This window comes from Salvelinus fontinalis, chromosome 23 (genome assembly GCF_029448725.1).
Source record: "Salvelinus fontinalis isolate EN_2023a chromosome 23, ASM2944872v1, whole genome shotgun sequence".
Lineage (NCBI taxonomy): Eukaryota > Metazoa > Chordata > Actinopteri > Salmoniformes > Salmonidae > Salvelinus > Salvelinus fontinalis.
In genome coordinates this window covers 7696660-7714661 of record NC_074687.1, presented here as the reverse complement: position 1 = coordinate 7714661, position 18002 = coordinate 7696660, and the positions used below count along the sequence as shown (strand labels likewise).

Here is an 18002-nt window from a genome sequence, read left to right as displayed (position 1 = left end):
GTATTGGACCAGAGACAGAGACCCTATGAGGGGAGGGGGTATTGGACCAGAGACAGAGACCCTATAAGGGGATGGGGTATTGGACCAGAGACAGAGACCCTATGAGGGGAGGGGGTATTGGACCAGAGACAGAGACCCTATGAGGGGAGGGGGTATTGGACCAGAGACAGAGACCCTATGAGGGGAGGGGGTATTGGAAAAGGGGGATAGACAGGGAGAATATCAAATGCTTTGCAGTAACCTGCACACATGACAGCCAGCCTGAAGTCTACCTTAAACACCCAGCAACCCTTTAGGGACAGACACCTTTAAACACGACAGAGGTTAAGTTGAGGATCGCTGTAGGGGAATCAGCTTTAAAAGCTGAAAAATGGTTTTACAAAATGTGTAAAATTGTAGGAAATCAGATTTAAACCTGCAAAGTTCTCTCTCCACCAACAATGGGGATGTGAACAGTTTGTCATGAACAGTGTTTATGCCAAAAGAAATAGACGTAGGCGGGATGTTCCCCAACGCCGGAATGGGGGGCCTGAGTGAAAAAAAATCAGGGAACCCCTGGTTTATTGAAAACTTTTTGGGTATTGATATAGTTGAGGAAGACCTGTGGAGGAACAGAGACCAAAAAAATAAAAATAAAAGGTTGTAATGGTGCGTAGAGACACAGTACAGATACGTCAACCACAAAGGAAATGTGAGAGTCAAATTAGGGGGAGCATAGCCAAAGAGCAAAGTTCAAATCAGCTTCTTGAGCTGAGCTGTGATGAGGGGTACTTGAGGCCTGGAGCTGAAATAACCACAGGAGTACACGAAGAGATATTATATAGTTAACCTACTGGAGATCCGTTTTAAGAATGTCAATTAGGAGAGGGTGAGAGAGTGGGGGGGGGGGGGGAGAGAAACAGAGGGAGGGAGAGACAGATTCACCCCTTTGGGTACAGGCATTGGTTTTGATAGGGGTGGGGGTAATTAGTGTCGGGGGAGGGGAGAGGGAGAGACAGATTCACCCCTTTGGGTACAGGCATTGGTTTTGATAGGGGTGGGGGTAATTAGTGTCGGGGGAGGGGAGAGGGAGAGACAGATTCACCCCTTTGGGTACAGGCATTGGTTTTGATAGGGGTGGGGGTAATTAGTGTCGGGGGAGGGGAGAGGGAGAGACAGATTCACCCCTTTGGGTACAGGCATTGGTTTTGATAGGGGTGGGGGTAATTAGTGTCGGGGGAGGGGAGAGGGAGAGACAGATTCACCCCTTTGGGTACAGGCATTGGTTTTGATAGGGGTGGGGGTAATTAGTGTCGGGGGAGGGGAGAGGGAGTGGGTAAGAGATTACAGGATGACTAGAACAACACACTGTCGCAGTTTATTGTCAAAGACAAATTACTTACTTGAAATTCGTGACAGGCACATGAAAGTCCACTTTTTCGTGTGTATTTCACGATTTACATCACAACACATTTGGTGTGTATTATTATATTAGTATTACACAATTTTCTTTCTTCATAATTCATTAAATATATTACACAAATTCCAATATGTTGTGGCTAACGTTAGCTAGGTGGCTAACTTTCAGGTTAGGGATTAGGTAACAAGCTAGCTAAGTAGTTTTAAGGTTAGCAGTTAGGTTAGGGTTTGTTAACACGCAACGTAGTAGCAAAGTAACACAACAAGTAGTAACCCACTGGGAAGACAATGGTAGAATTAATGTTGTTTCCCTTGAACCAAAGTGGAGTAAACATTGAATTTAAGTCTGTGCAGTGGGATGACATTGAATTGAAGTCTGTGCAGTGGAATAAACATTGAATTGAAGTTTGTGCAGTGGAATAAACATTGAATTGAAGTCTGTGCAGTGGAATAAACATTGAATTGAAGTCTGTGCAGTGGAATGTCGTAGCAGAGTTGCTAAAATTGTCCATGATGAGATTGGAACAGGGAAAAAAATACACTTTTTCATGTGCATGTCACACATTACCAATATAACAATGTGTCTATCTGTGCTAGTGGGTTGAAATAGAGACAGCAGTCTGTAGGTACAGTCAGCAGAGACTTACACCAACACCTGACTAAAACAAAGGCTGTGGTACTCTCCAGTCACACCAAGAGCTGGGTAGTATACTGTATTTTACTATAACCGACACGTGATGCACAGACCGGGTTGGGTTTCTACTTTAACCTACAATAACGGTATTTCAATGTGATTCGTAATTTCGGCGTGTGTAATGTTTGTTTTTTAATAGTTTACTCGTTTGCTACTTCAGTCGTCTTTCTCCCTCTCCTCCTGCTGTTGGCAGGCCACTTGCCCCTTGTCACTCAAGGGCAGAGCAGTTGCTCGACCGCGGAGTCACGTTGCTCGACCGCGGAGTCACGTTGCTCGACCGCGGAGTCACGTTGCTCGACCGCGGAGTCACGAGCACTTTCTTGTCATTCACTACAAGATGTTGGTGACATGCTTCTTTCCACAAGCGTTCTATAATTACACTATTAGTTTGTGTATCTTTAGTGTCTGCAAACAACCGACTAGTTTATTTTCTTAGCACATTGTGGCTAAAATAAATATGGCTAGCCACCAATTCAAATTAGCTAGCTAGCTAGTCTGCTAAAATGTTTAAGAGTCAGAGCAAATGTAGCTAGCTAATACAGCCTGGTACTAGTGATGATGTAGGACTAGATAAAAATCTCGTAGAAAAAAATCGGAGAAGAATAGGCGAAGCATGAATATGTTAGCTAGCTGTTTTCTTACCTCATATAGCCACTGCATGTAGCTAGCTAGCTATATGAGGTAAGAAAACATGTAATGTAACATCTAATTAGGTTCACCTGGAAACAGACCAACACTTTGGTTCCTATCCGGTCAATAATTCCTCCATTGGCTTATTCATTTGATATCTCAAACAACACCCTGTTCAAGGTGCTGCCCACTATATTTCAACTATAGAATTAGAATAGTCATTCTATTTCCACGATTCCAACAGTTCACCAATTAAATCACGCCTAGATGTTTTGCCCATATCATGCAGCCCTGCGTGGCACAGTGTGTGAAATTATGAAAATAAGATTTGTTTGAAGTTGGATTGACCAGTATAAAGCAATCCAAATGGAGAAAGACCCCATTGAAATCCCGTATGTTTTAACCACCCTCGGGTCATGAACTACTCAAAGCATATTTATAACGTGTATGATTTAAAAAAAAACAGAAAATACTAATCAAATGTGAAAAATATTGTGATATATTTTGGTCATATCGCCCAGCCCTATGTAAAGGCAGTCATTGTTGTTCTCCCCCTTAGACGAGAAGGAGCATGGATAGGACCAAGATGCGGATTGAGGGAAATAAGCCATCTTTTAATGAAACAGCAAACAAGACACTACAAAACAACAAACGTGACTAACCTTCAACTGTCCTGTGAGGACACAGGAACAAACACCCACAAAAGCCTACTGCCTATGGCTACCTTAAATCTGGCTCCCAATCAGAGACAAATGAATGACAGCTGTCTCTGATTGAGACCCAATCTAGGCAGCCATAGACATAACTAGACAACCTAACAAACACTATCCCATACACATACAACACCCATGGACTAACCAAACACACACAACATACAATGCCCACCCCAACTCACGCCCTGACCAACTAAACATAATCAAAATAACATAAAAATAGGTCAGGAACGTGACATAACCCCCCCCTCAAGGTGCGTACTCCGAACGCACCACCAAAAGTCTAGGGGAGGGTCTGGGTGGGCATCTGTCCACGGTGGTGGCTCCGGCTCTGGACGCTGTCCCCACACCACCATAGTCACTCCCCGCTTCCGTATCCCCCACCCAATGACCACCCTCCAACTAAACCCACCTAACTGAATGGGCAGCATCGGGATAAGGGGCGGCACCGGGATAAGGGGCGGCACCGGGATAAGGGGCGGCACCGGGATAAGGGGCGGCACCGGGATAAGGGGCGGCACCGGGACAAGGGGCGGCACCGGGACAAGGGGCGGCACCGGGACAAGGGGCGGCACCGGGACAAGGGGCGGCACCGGGACAAGGGGCGGCACCGGGACAAGGGGCGGCACCGGGACAAGGGGCGGCACCGGGACAAGGGGCGGCACCGGGACAAGGGGCGGCACCGGGACAAGGGGCGGCACCGGGACAAGGGGCGGCACCGGGACAAGGGGCGGCACCGGGACAAGGGGCGGCACCGGGACAAGGGGCGGCACCGGGACAAGGGGCGGCACCGGGACAAGGGGCGGCACCGGGACAAGGGGCGGCAGGTCCTGGCTGAGGGACTCTGGCAGGTCCTGGCTGAGGGACTCTGGCAGGTCCTGGCTGAGGGACTCTGGCAGGTCCTGGCTGAGGGACTCTGGCAGGTCCTGGCTGAGGGACTCTGGCAGGTCCTGGCTGAGGGACTCTGGCAGGTCCTGGCTGAGGGACTCTGGCAGGTCCTGGCTGAGGGACTCTGGCAGGTCCTGGCTGAGGGACTCTGGCAGGTCCTGGCTGAGGGACTCTGGCAGGTCCTGGCTGAGGGACTCTGGCAGGTCCTGGCTGAGGGACTCTGGCAGGTCCTGGCTGAGGGACTCTGGCAGGTCCTGGCTGAGGGACTCTGGCAGGTCCTGGCTGAGGGACTCTGGCAGGTCCTGGCTGAGGGACTCTGGCAGGTCCTGGCTGAGGGACTCTGGCAGGTCCTGGCTGAGGGACTCTGGCAGGTCCTGGCTGAGGGACTCTGGCAGGTCCTGGCTGAGGGACTCTGGCAGGTCCTGGCTGGACGGCTCTGGCAGGTCCTGGCTGGACGGCTCTGGCAGGTCCTGGCTGGACGGCTCTGGCTGGTCCTGGCAGGACGGCTCTGGCTGGTCGTGGCAGGACGGCTCTGGCTGGTCGTGGCAGGACGGCTCTGGCTGGTCGTGGCAGGACGGCTCTGGCTGGTCGTGGCAGGACGGCTCTGGCTGGTCGTGGCAGGACGGCTCTGGCTGGTCGTGGCAGGACGGCTCTGGCTGGTCGTGGCAGGACGGCTCTGGCTGGTCGTGGCAGGACGGCTCTGGCGCTAGGCAGACGGCAGACTCTGGCCGGCTGAGACCCACTATAGGCCTGGTGCGTGGTACCGGAACTGGAGGCACCGGGCCGTGGGCACGCACCTCAGAGCGAGTGCGGGGAACAGGAACTGGGCACACTGGACTCTCGTGGCGCACTCCAGGCCTGGTGCGTGGTACCGGAACTGGAGGCACCGGGCTGGAGACCCGCACCATAGGGAGAGTGCGTGGAAGAGGAACAGGGCTCTGGAGATGCACTGGAAGCCTGGTGCGTGGTGTAGGCACTGGTGGTACTGAGCTGGGGTGGGAAGGTGGCGCCGGATATACCGGACCGTGAAGGAGGACACGTGCTCTTGAGCACCGAGCCTCCCCAACCCTACCAGGTTGAATGGTCCCCGTAGCCCTGCCAGTGCGGCGAGGTGGAATAGCCCGCACTGGCCTATGCAGGCGAACCGGGGACACCACCTGTAAGGCTGGTGCCATGTACGCCGGCCCGAGGAGACGTACTGGAGACCAGATACGTTGGGCCGGCTTCATGGCACTCGACTCGATGCCCAACCTAGCCCTCCCAGTGCGGCAAGGTGGAATAGCCCGCACTGGGCTAAGCACGCGTACTGGGGACACCGTGAGCTTTACCGCATAACACGGTGTCTGACCAGTACGACGCCCTCTTACTCCACGGCAAGCCCGGGGAGTTGGCTCAGGTATCCAACCCGGCTTCGCCACACTCCCCTTTAGCCCCCCCCCCCAAGAAATTCTTGGGTGAGCCTCTCGGGCTTCCAGCCTCTCATACGTGCTGCCTCCTCAATCCACCGCTCCTGGGCTGTGGCTGCCTTCTTCACCTCCCGAGAGCGGCGATTCTCTCCAACCCTTCCCCAGGGTCCTTTTCCGTCCATGATCTCCCAAGACCATTCCTCCTGTGTCCAGTGCCTTAGTTCTTTTTCTCTCTCCTCAATCCGCTTGGTCCTGTTGTGGTGGGTGTTTCTGTAAAGGCAGTCATTGTTGTTCTCCCCCTTAGACGAGAAGGAGCATGGATAGGACCAAGATGCGGATTGAGGGAAATAAGCCATCTTTTAATGAAAAACAGCAAACAAGACACTACAAACTACAAAACAACAAACGTGACTAACCTTCAACTGTCCTGTGAGGACACAGGAACAAACACCCACAAAAGCCTACTGCCTATGGCTACCTTAAATCTGGCTCCCAATCAGAGACAAATGAATGACAGCTGTCTCTGATTGAGACCCAATCTAGGCAGCCATAGACATAACTAGACAACCTAACAAACACTATCCCACACACATACAACACCCATGGACTAACCAAACACACACAACATACAATGCCCACCCCAACTCACGCCCTGACCAACTAAACATAATCAAAATAACATAAAAATAGGTCAGGAACGTGACACCCTACCTATATATTATATAAACCACTCACTATGTCCTCTACCTACTTTGCAAAAAACACATAACACTGACTTGGCACACCTAGGGAACCTTTGTCCATTTATATAGGAGTGGCAAACTGCAGGTCTCTGCTAGCACACAACATGGATACCTGTTGAGGTGTACAGCTCTTTCCTCACTGGTGACTTTTCCCATCAACGGATATCGATCTATTCCTTTCTAACTCGTCATTGAGGCCAGACAGTCATTTTAGTTTATTTTTTTGCTCAGTGATCAATTGGGAGTCTATAAACAGAGTAAAGAACACAGAGCCACAAACCCAGATTGACAACGGAGGGTATCCATGACAACCTGGAGTTTTCCTTCAGAACGGTACTAACGATATCTTATTCTATTCAACCCCCTGCTGATCTGACTGAATATGAAGTAGCAGCTAGAGACAACCCTGCGGGCGGATTTAGGCTTAAACCAATATATTCATTAGAAAACACAAATATTAACAGAAGAACTTGGATGCCGGAGAATATACATATTTACTCAGATCCTCATTAGAATCACTGTAAGTGTCACAGCATGGAAATGGCTTCAGCGTGACACACTTCTAGACTTCAGCGTGACTGATGTAATCCACTGGCCTGGCAGGGCAGGTGTGGGTGGTGGAGTGTTCCCTTATGGGGCTGGTTGTCTGTCTATGTGCGTTGGCACGTTGCCAAGTCTACTAACATGTATAGACAGAGGTCATTAGATCTCAACGAGATGGGTTGCCATTTGTGCTCTCCCTCCCTCCCTTCCCCTCTCTCCTTCCGTCCCTCCCCCTCTCTCCATCTAGTGGAAATCAGTTCAGGCCCTGGATTACCCAGCAGCCGGTTACCTCTCCTCCACCCCTCTCCATCCCACCCCTTTCTCTCCTCCCTCCCTCTCTCTCTCTACCACTCAATCTATCCTGGGAAGACTCGCTCAGACACCTGGCAACCTGAAGGGTGTTTCATCCCTGCACACGGTGTCCCCCACCACACCTCATCTCTCTTTCACTCTCCTCTTTCTCTCCTCTCTTTCTCTCTCCCTCTCTTTCCCTCCCTCTGCATGTGTCCATCTCCCCCTCAGTGTGCATCTTTTGAAGTGGCTGAGAGCTAACAACAGCTCAACTTCACCCAGCCTTGTCACCACATCTGCTCCCAGGGTTACTCACTAGTGTATGATATAAAGGACCAATGAGATAGCGTGACTCATAGTCCTATCCTAAGTATCTATTCACTGATTATCCATTAAGTTTTTCCCTCATAGGGTTTACACATTCCGCATCGTTAACAACTAGTAGTGACTGAGGCTTCGTTCACGCAGGCAGCCCTATTCTTTAATTCCCCCCCCCCCCCCCCCCCACTAATTGCTCTTTTGACCAATCACATCAGATCTTTTTTTCCAGAGATGATCTGATCGGTCAAAAGACAAATGATTGAAAACATTTCAGATTTGGGCTGCCTGTCTAAAGGAAGCCTAACTGCCATTCCACCCTGCTCTATCAAATCAAAAATCAAATCAAACTTTATTAGTCACATGCGCCGAATACAACGGGTCTGTAGACCTTACAGTGAAATGCTTTACTTACAAGCCCTTAACCAACAATGCAGTTTAAAAAAAAATACAGATAAGAAATAAAAGTAACAAGTAATTAAAGAGCAGCAGTGAAATAACAATAGCGAGACTATATACAGGAGAGTACTGGTACAGAGTCAATGTGCTGGGGGCACTGGTTATTTGAGGTAGTATGTACATGTAGAGTTATTCAAGTGATTATGCATAGATGACAACAGAGAGTAGCAGCGGTGTAAAGAGGGAGGGTGAGGGGGGCATTATAAAGCACTACTTAAAAACAGACTGCTCCTTAACAATTAAGATGTAGACGTGTAGGTAAACAGACAAAGCTTTTTGACATCTCCTACAGTGTTGGTTAGAGACCATATGTGGTCAGACCAGAGAAGGGGAAGGGGTGCATCTCAAGTGTAAAACTGACATCCTTTCCTCATCTCCTTCACCTCATATACACTCATTTGAATTGACAAGATAGGTAATGTGTTGGATCCCTACCTACCGGGGAATGCGGGTTTTCACCAGTCCAGTTCTACCGTAATCAGTGCAGATGAAGGAAAGGAGATGAGACGAGGAGACATTTTAGACTATCGAGATGCACCCAAGCCAAGTTCTGAGGATTCTAACAAAGACATGGGGAGAGGGACGACACTAGAGAGCTTCAAGTTCCTCCGTGTCCACATCGCGAAGGAATTCGCATGGTCCACACCCACAAACAGTTGTGAAGGCTGGCAAAACAACACCTCGTCCCGATCAGGAAGTGGAAAATATTCGCCATTGGGTCTTTAAGTTCCTCAAAAAGTTCTACAGCTGCAACATGGAGAGCATCTTGACTGGCGGCATCACCGCCTGGTATGGCAACTGGGACCGAGCTCCCTGCCATACCGGACCTCTAGACCAGGCGGTGTCAGAGGAAGCCCCTAAAAATTGTCAAAGACTCCAGCCACCCAAGTCATAAACCCCGAACAGGACCCTGAACAGCTTCTACCCCCAAGCCATATCGACCGGTAACACGTGTATATAGCCAAGTTATCATTACACATTGTGTTTCTATTATTTCGTATTGTTTCTCTCATCGTTGTTGGGAAAGGGCCCGTAAGCATTTCACAGTTAGTCTACTACACCTGTTGTTAACCAAGCATGTGGTAAATACAAAGTGACTGATTTGATCAGGAGAGGCCTACTTGACTAATTCCTCAGTCCTGTTCTGTTAAACTGATCACTGATGCTAGTCTAGGACAGGGGTTTCCCCCCTTTTATACATTTAAAAAAAAAAGTCACCAGCCCCCTTTTTTATTATTGTTTAAAATACACCACCAGCTTGATTTGGTTTAATTTAAGGAACCTAGATGCTCCTCCGTAGGTATAATTCCATGGGCCTAATTCAGATAATGCATGTTATAACAACAAAATGCCCAGCACTTCATGCCTCACCCGCAAAATTTCAGTCGCATGTCGTACACTACACTTGTCTGTACAATGCTTCTACATAGCTTGCCCGCTCCATAGCAAGCTGCTCTATCTATTGGTGAAGTAATTTAACATAGAGCTAAATGTAAAAAAAAATAAAAAAGAGATTATTAAAAGTTTAAAAAGGAACAGAAGGGAACGATATAAACTGTTACTTTTTGGGGGTTCCGGAACCAGTTCAGAACTTTATTTTGCTGGTAGGAACAGTGGAACGTAAAGGAAACAAACGAGAGACAGCAGGAGCGGTAGAGATACTCTTAAATGATCGGCTATGAAAAGCCAACTGACATTTACTCCCGAGGTGCTGACTTGCTGCACCCTCGACAACTACCGTGATTGTTATTGTTTGACCATGCTTGTCATTTATGAACATTTGTACAGATGTAAGAAGGGCTATATAAATACATTTGATTTGGTTCCTCCCCCAAAAAAGAATGGTCCCCCCCCCTATGTTTCAGTTTAGTGATCCCATTTCTAAGTAACATGCTAACTCTAAGCTATTGCTTATCCATGTATCTTTTATACAAATAGTTAGAGATTAAGGAAGTTCATGGCGAAGTGTTACTCTGGATGAAATTCCTTACCATCGAGTATAATTTTTATAAAATAAAAAAAATAGACTCAATATCTTAAAAAAAAAAAAAGGGTCAATACCGGTACATAAAAAAACGGTACATAAAAATTGTTGTTGGATCTCCTACCACACCGTTGGTTCATGTCATCATCACTTTTCACTCAGAAGGGAGGGGGGGGGGGGCGGGACCATGTACAGGAGGAGTGTGGTGCTTGTAAGACTGAGATTGCCAGGGGGACAAAAGATAAGGGAGACCCTAGAGAAGAAGAAAAAATGGACCAATTCTCTCCTTTCTATCTCTGAGTACAACATACCTGTCCATAGTTGTCTATCCCAGACACTAATCTACTGAGATTGAACAAATCAAAAGACGGTCCTCAAAGACTGGCCAATAGTTGAGAGTCCTGCTGCTTGAAGGTTCCTCAACTCTGTCATGAATGTGGCCATGGCTCTCTTTCCATCCAGCCTTTTGAAATAGGGAAAAAGACACTTTTGTCATCAACAACATGCATGCAACAAGATAGGCCTTATATTATGGCTGACAAAATATGGATGGATTTCTAGAATCAGGGCATCATAACACTTTTACAATTGTATAAACATCTCAAAGAATGTCATTGCCTTGTATTTCTTTATTTAAATTTGCCTTAAACATTATCAACACATATACAGTTTATTGCTTGCTACTGTATCATATTAACCATAATAAACTGTACAGACAAAATGGTAAACTAGTACCAAGTTAGTTCTCTGCTGGTGGGTTAGCAGCAACCCCTCTCTCCAAGTTGACACCACCTCGCCAAATCGCAATCTATTTGTATAAATATCACTCAGAGTTCCATGCTGCTCACACTGAAACAAAATGTCGGCCATGTTTAAAAGGGGGGTATGAAAGCTCCGTCTGAAGATTTCACACAATTGTTATGGTGATCGGGAATGTGAGAAGACGATCAGGCTAGCTGTGTAAAGTAAAGCAGGTTGTCCTTGTCAGCCAATTAGTTAATATTAGTGGGAATCTATTTACACGGAGAGAATTTATGGAAAGATACAACTTTGAGGTTTCAAGCAAGGAATTAGGACACTGTTATTATAGCTATACCTAGTGGGATAAAAACTTTACTTCAGAATAATGCATATTTTGGAATATCTCCGATTGTAAGCGATATCCAGGTGAACGGGCATAGGTCTACTAGATACGAAATTCAACAATCGTTTATTAAGGGATGTTTTCTACAGGAAGTCTATTCCCTCTGCGATATTTCGTTGGGCTTCATCGTTTGATGTAAACTGGCGTCGTGCTTGGCCCACTCCACACAAATTTATGGTGGCCAATAAAGTAAAGGAGATCTCCTTTAAGATTATCCATAGATTCTATTCGTGTAATAGCTTGATTTTCTAAATATATACCTGATGTTACCAGTGAATGCAGTTTTTGTGAACTAGAAACTGAATCAATTGAACACTTATTCTGTCATTGTTTATATAGTGAAGTGTTCAGGACTGATGTCAAACTATACATTGGCCTCAAATTGCATACAACCATTGACATTTCTAAGTTTGCCATTATTTTACTACACTGATTCCACAATTGAACGTGAGTTTGTCATAAATCTCTTTATTTTATTAGGAAAAATGTTCATACACAAATCAAGATTTATGAAGAAAAAGGCCCTTTTCTTATTTAAAAAAAAAATCTGATTTGAAAAACTATTTAGAGTCTTTAAAACGTGTACAAAACAAAATGTAAATAAATATATATATATTCGCTATACGTCTGTAATTGAATTCATATAATGTGGATTAGTTTAATTTATTTTTTCATTTCTTTGTGGCTGTTACGTTTATGTTTTGCATGTTAATAAAAATAAATAAAAAAGTAAAGCAGGACATGACCGAAGATAAACTCTACCTTTTTTCCGAGGGGAACGTCTTCAAGATTTATCAACATGTACCAGTCCCCTCGGCTCACCGCATCTCTGCCTCTAAGCTGTGGAAATAATCATAAACTGTTAATCAAGTGATTATTTTGTCAGGGTTAGTTAGCAAATTTAACACAAGATGATCGAAGTCGGGACCCCGCGTAGGGTCTTCTAGGGCGGTTCGTCTCGGTGCTACAGTACCTTCATGAAAGTCTCAACAGCGCCTTTTACCTTGTCCAGATAGGTAGTGCCCAGGTGGGGGCGCTGGTTCATTGAAGCGGACGTGTCTTATCAGGAAAAGTAACACGGGCATTGTGTTGGTAACGACACGTTCTGCATGGACTTGGCTCCTTGAGGCCAAGCGATCTTTGTGCGTCACATGCCAACACAGTTGGCTACTGATTGGCTCTTTGAAGACACATGTGTTAACATTGCCAAAACAAGTGAGGTAGATAATATACAAAAGTAAACAATAAAAATGAACAGTAAACATTACACATACAGAAGTTTCAAAACAATAAAGACATTACAAATGTCATATTATATATGTATATATATATATATATATATATATATATATATATATATACAGTGTTGTAACAATGTACAAATGGTTAAAGTACACAATGGAAAATAAATAAGCATAAATATGGGTTGTATTTACAATGGTGTTTGTTCTTCACTTGTTGCCCTTTTCTTGTGGCAACAGGTCACAAATCTTGCTGCTGTGATGGCACACTGTGGAATTTCACCCAGAGATATGGGAGTTTATCAAAATTTATCAAATAAGTTAAAGGCCGTTAGATCCGTCTGCGCGTCAGGGATACCATGTTCAAGGTTTTCACCCCAATACTGGACTAATTTGAAAACGTTATATGTCGCGGGTTGCAGGTTTTTTGGGCTATTTCTAAGTTGCATGGCGGCCCGCCATGGCATTTCTCTTAAAGAAAAATATATACACTGCTCCAAAAAATAAAGGGAACACTAAAATAACACATCCTAGATCTGAATGAATGAAATATTCTTATTAAATACTTTTTTCTTTACATAGTTGAATGTGCTGACAACAAAATCACACAAAAATGATCAATGGAAATCAAATTTATCAACCCATGGAGGTCTGGATTTGGAGTCACACTCAAAATTAAAGTGGAAAACCACACTACAGGCTGATCCAACTTTGATGTAATGTCCTTAAAACAAGTCAAAATGAGGCTCAGTAGTGTGTGTGGCCTCCACGTGCCTGTATGACCTCCCTACAACGCCTGGGCATGCTCCTGATGAGGTGGCGGATGGTCTCCTGAGGGATCTCCTCCCAGACCTGGACTAAAGCATCCGCCAACTCCAGGACAGTCTGTGGTGCAATGTGGCGTTGGTGGATGGAGCGATGTGCTCAATTGGATTCAGGTCTGGGGAACGGGCGGGCCAGTCCATAGAATCAATGCCTTCCTCTTGCAGGAACTGCTGACACACTCCAGCCACATGAGGTCTATCATTGTCCTGCATTAGGAGGAACCCAGGGCCAACCGTACCAGCATATGGTCTCACAAGGGGTCTGAGGATCTCATCTCGGTACCTAATGGCAGTCAGGCTACCTCTGGCGAGCACATGGAGGGCTGTGCGGCCCCCCCAAAGAAATGCCACCCCACACCATGACTGACCCACCGCCAAACCGGTCATGCTGGAGGATGTTGCAGGCAGCAGAACGTTCTCCACAGCGTCTCCAGACTCTGTCACGTCTGTCACATGTGCTCATGTGCTCAGTGTGAACCTGCTTTCATCTGTGAAGAGCACAGGGTGCCAGTGGCGAATATGCCAATCTTGGTGTTCTCTGGCAAATGCCAAACGTCCTGCACGGTGTTGGGCTGTAAGCACAACCCCCACCTGTGGACGTCAGGCCCTCATACCACCCTCATGGAGTCTGTTTCTGATCGTTTGAGCAGACACATGCACATTTGTGGCCTGCTGGAGGTCATTTTGCAGGGTTCTGGCAGTGCTCCTCCTTACACAAAGGCGGAGGAAGCAGTCCTGCTGCTGGGTTGTTGCCCTCCTACGGCCTCCTCCACGTCTCCTGATGTATTGGCCTGTCTCCTGGTAGCGCCTCCATGCTCTGGACACTACGCTGACAGACACAGCAAACCTTCTTGCCACAGCTCGCATTGATGTGCCATCCTGGATGAGCTGCACTACCTGAGCCACTTGTGTGGGTTGTAGACTCCGTCTCATGCTACCACTAGAGTGAGAGCACCGCCAGCATTCAAAAGTGACCAAAACATCAGCCAGGAAGCATAGGAAGAACCAGTGAAGATCATAAACCATTGTAAATACAACCTATATTTAGGGTTATTTATTTTCCCTTTTATACTTTACCTATTTGCACATCATTACAACACGGTATATCGACATAATATGACCTTTTTTGTGAGTGTAATGTTTACTGTAAATTTGTTATTGTTTATTTCACTTTTTGTTTATTATCTATTTCACTTGCTTTGGCAATGTAAACCAATGTTTCCCGTGCCAATAAAGCCCCATAAATTGAAATTGAGTGGTGGAGAGGGCCGGAGGTGTGTGTGTGTGTGTGTGTGTGTTGAGAGAGCAGTACAGTTATTGGCTGAGTCACGTGAGCAAAAGGAGAGCGAGAGTAGCAGGTGCGCACTTCATGACAACTTTACCAGTTGTAGGTACTCTATTTAGATTGTCATTATGGAGACACCTATTTCAAACCCATTTTCGATTAAAAAAAACATATTAATACGCTAGAACTGATGCACGTCAAGAAAGAATGGAGATAAAGCAATGGAAAACGACTTTGGGCGCACTAGAGCGCATTAGAATAAATTCGCTCGGGGGGGTGGTTTAAACTGCATTATAATGTTGACTGCTTATAGAAAACGGTATCAAGCGAAGTGCTTTATGCATGCTCGGTTCTCGGGTCTCGAGGGCTGCCGGAGTGGAAATTTGAAATGGATGTTATTTGAATTCCCTCGCGTAGTTATTGTTATGGGGGAAACGTCTTCAATGAAACTGACATTAGGCTAAATGTGAAGAATTATACATTTGCCTCTGTGGACTCCCGAGTGGCGCAGCGGTCTTAAGGCACTGCATCTCAGTGCAAGAGGTCCGAACCCTGGTTCGAATCCAGACTGTCTCACGTCTGGCCGTAATTGGGAGTCCCATAGGGCGTCGCACAGTTGTCCCAGCGTCATCCAGGTTTGGTTTGGCCGGGGTAGGCCGTCATTGTAATTTAAGAATGTGTTCTTAACTGACTTGCGTAGTTATAAAGGTTAAATAAATTAACAGTAGCCTGTTAATAGATAAATGGATGGATGTGCCATGAGTGTCTCTCTGATTCAGAGGGTTTGTGTTAACTGCGGAAGGCACATTTCGGGTTTAATGCATTCAGTTGTGCAACTGACTAGGTATTCTAGGTATACTTCCCTTTTCCCTTTCATAATCCAATAGTAATATTATCTTAAAGCACAATGTATAGCTCTGTTAAATATACTTTTTGTTTGTTTTAATGCATTTGTGCCTGCGTTTTGCCTACTGTACACTATGTGTTTGTTTGCCTTTAGTTCAGCTACTGTTGCACATACATCTATTGGTATGATTAATAAATAAAGAAGTGTTATGGCTGGGCTGAAGTGCATTCTGGTAAGCTTTCATTCTATCACAACAATTTACAAATGTTACATTTTGGGGATTGTGAAAAGTGCTTTATGAATGAAAAACGTTTTTAAGCAATGGCAGTCATTAGTCCATGTCCTTGGTAGAGTGACCTTCAAACGTAATATTTTACACTTGTTCTCTGTGTTTGATCTAAAGGTAGACCATTATTGTACAGCAAAACAACATGATGTGTGTGTGTGCTAGCACCTAACATGGCCTAATATAGCTGAAGTGTGTCGGTGAATGTGCTAATCTATTGATTATCTATTGATTAGCCCTGGCACTGTCTGATAGACAGATCTGTGTTATTAATACCTGTCACGCCCTGATCTGTTTCACTTGTTCCTGTGATTGTCTCTACCCCCCTCCAGGTGTCACTTATTTCCCCCAGTGTATTTATCCCTGTGTTTCCTGTCTTCTGCCTGCCAGTTCTGTCTTGTATGTTTAGTCAAGTCAACAAGCGTGGTTTTCCGTACCCCTTTTCTATTCTCTTTTTATAGTCCTCTTGATTTTGACCCCTGCCTGACTCTGGACTACTTTCCTGCCTGCCCTTTGGTACGATTGGACTCTGATCTGGTTTTGACCTTTTTGCCTGTCCACGACCATTCTCTTGCCTACCCCTTTGGATTAATAAACAATGTAAGACTCCAACCATCTGCATCTGGGTCTCGCCTTGTGCCTTGATAATACCATTTATGACAGACTGTGTCTCACACATGCATACTTTGTTCTTCTCAGATTACAATCTGAGTGTGCACATCAAATTCAGCTAAAGCTTTAATCTGATGTTTGGACTGTTCGGTTCATGAAATAATATAAATCAATTTTAATAATCAATCCTATTTTATGAACTCTTATCTTATGACATAACACATACTTAGACAATAGGGCTTTTGTTTCAATTTGCTATTTACATTTGTTATAGTCTTGGACATAGTGGACAATTCTCTGATGTCCTGCGATGTAAATTCTGAAATGCAGTCAATACAAATTATTTGTTTATTTAATTTATTTTAATTAATTATTAATACACTTTGGATATTGATCGTGTTAAGGAAAAGGAGGGGGTGAGGTGGTAGAGAAGGCACACATATATAAGCAAAATTGAAATTAGGATTACACTGAAAATAACCCAAGGAAAACAAAAAATGGCCCAGCTGCTGGGTCAATCCCCCAACCCAATGTGCAGGGTTTATGTCACAACTCAGCACAGTTGGTTGATTTAGCCCAGTAATATGGTCTAATTTACCCAGAAGCTGGGTAAAGCGCTCAACCGAAGGCACTGGGTTAGAAGCACAACCCTACCCTGTGTTTGTCCAATCTTGACCCAGCGCTGGGTGGTCGGAATGACCCAAATTTAGTTATTTTTAACCCAGCATTTTGTAGTGTGACAAATTCCTTTTGGAAAAATAATATGAATTGTCGTATTAGACATAACTCAATTTATACATTTTTAAGATGTCAAAACAATGTTTTCAGTATCCTCATTTTGTCTTTGTTTTGTGTTTTCTGATTGTTTCAGTTCATACATTTTGCGTATACAGTAACAATATATAAACAGTAGCCTGTTAATAGATAAATGGATGGATGTGTCATGAGTGTCTCTGATTCAGAGGGTTTGTGTTAACTGCGGAAGGCACATTTCGGTTTAATGTATTCAGTTGTGTAGGTATCCCTTTTCCCTTTCATAATCCAATTGTAATATACTCTTATACTCACTATAAATGTCGTGAAATGTGTGGTAAATCAATAGGGTAAATCCTATAGAGAGAAATAGTAAATGTGTCTTTTTGTAGGCATGGGTCGTTGGAAAAAGCCTATGGGGGAAATTATGACGTTTTTGGATAAACGCCGAAAATAAGGTCTGTGGTAAACACAGGCTAAGGAGATCTTATACATTTTGTTCTATGAAATAATCTGCTAACATCACTTTTTGTTAATTTCGATGCATTTATATATATATAAAAAAAAAATGCAGATAAAGCTCTTAAAGGCTTCATAATTCATAAAGGTCATGTTAACTGACTGATATTATCTCATATACCAAAACGTATTAAATCTCGTAAACCTGTGTTAATCTCAGACCTTCATCCCCAAACCGTATTCTTTCCCATTCATTTCCCACATAGGGAAAACTGAACTAACCACACAATTCTTGATTTTAGAACTACAAACGGGCGAACTCTATAGCACAGAGTTCCAAAACCCAGCCACGGGAGGTTGGTGGCACCTTAATTGAGGACACCGGAACCAGTGGAATGGTATCATATACATCAAATACATGGTTTCCAAGTGTTTGGTGCCATTCTTTTTGCTCCATTCAGGCCATTATTAAGAGACATTCTCC

General features: G+C 44.9%; 1 pseudogene; it reads right to left on the bottom strand.

Annotated features, from left to right (window-relative positions):
* Nucleotides 1–10221: 10221 nt before the first annotated feature.
* Nucleotides 10222–12296, bottom strand: LOC129821562 (integrator complex subunit 6-B-like; annotated as a pseudogene).
* Between the last annotated feature and the right edge of the window lie 5706 nt (nucleotides 12297–18002).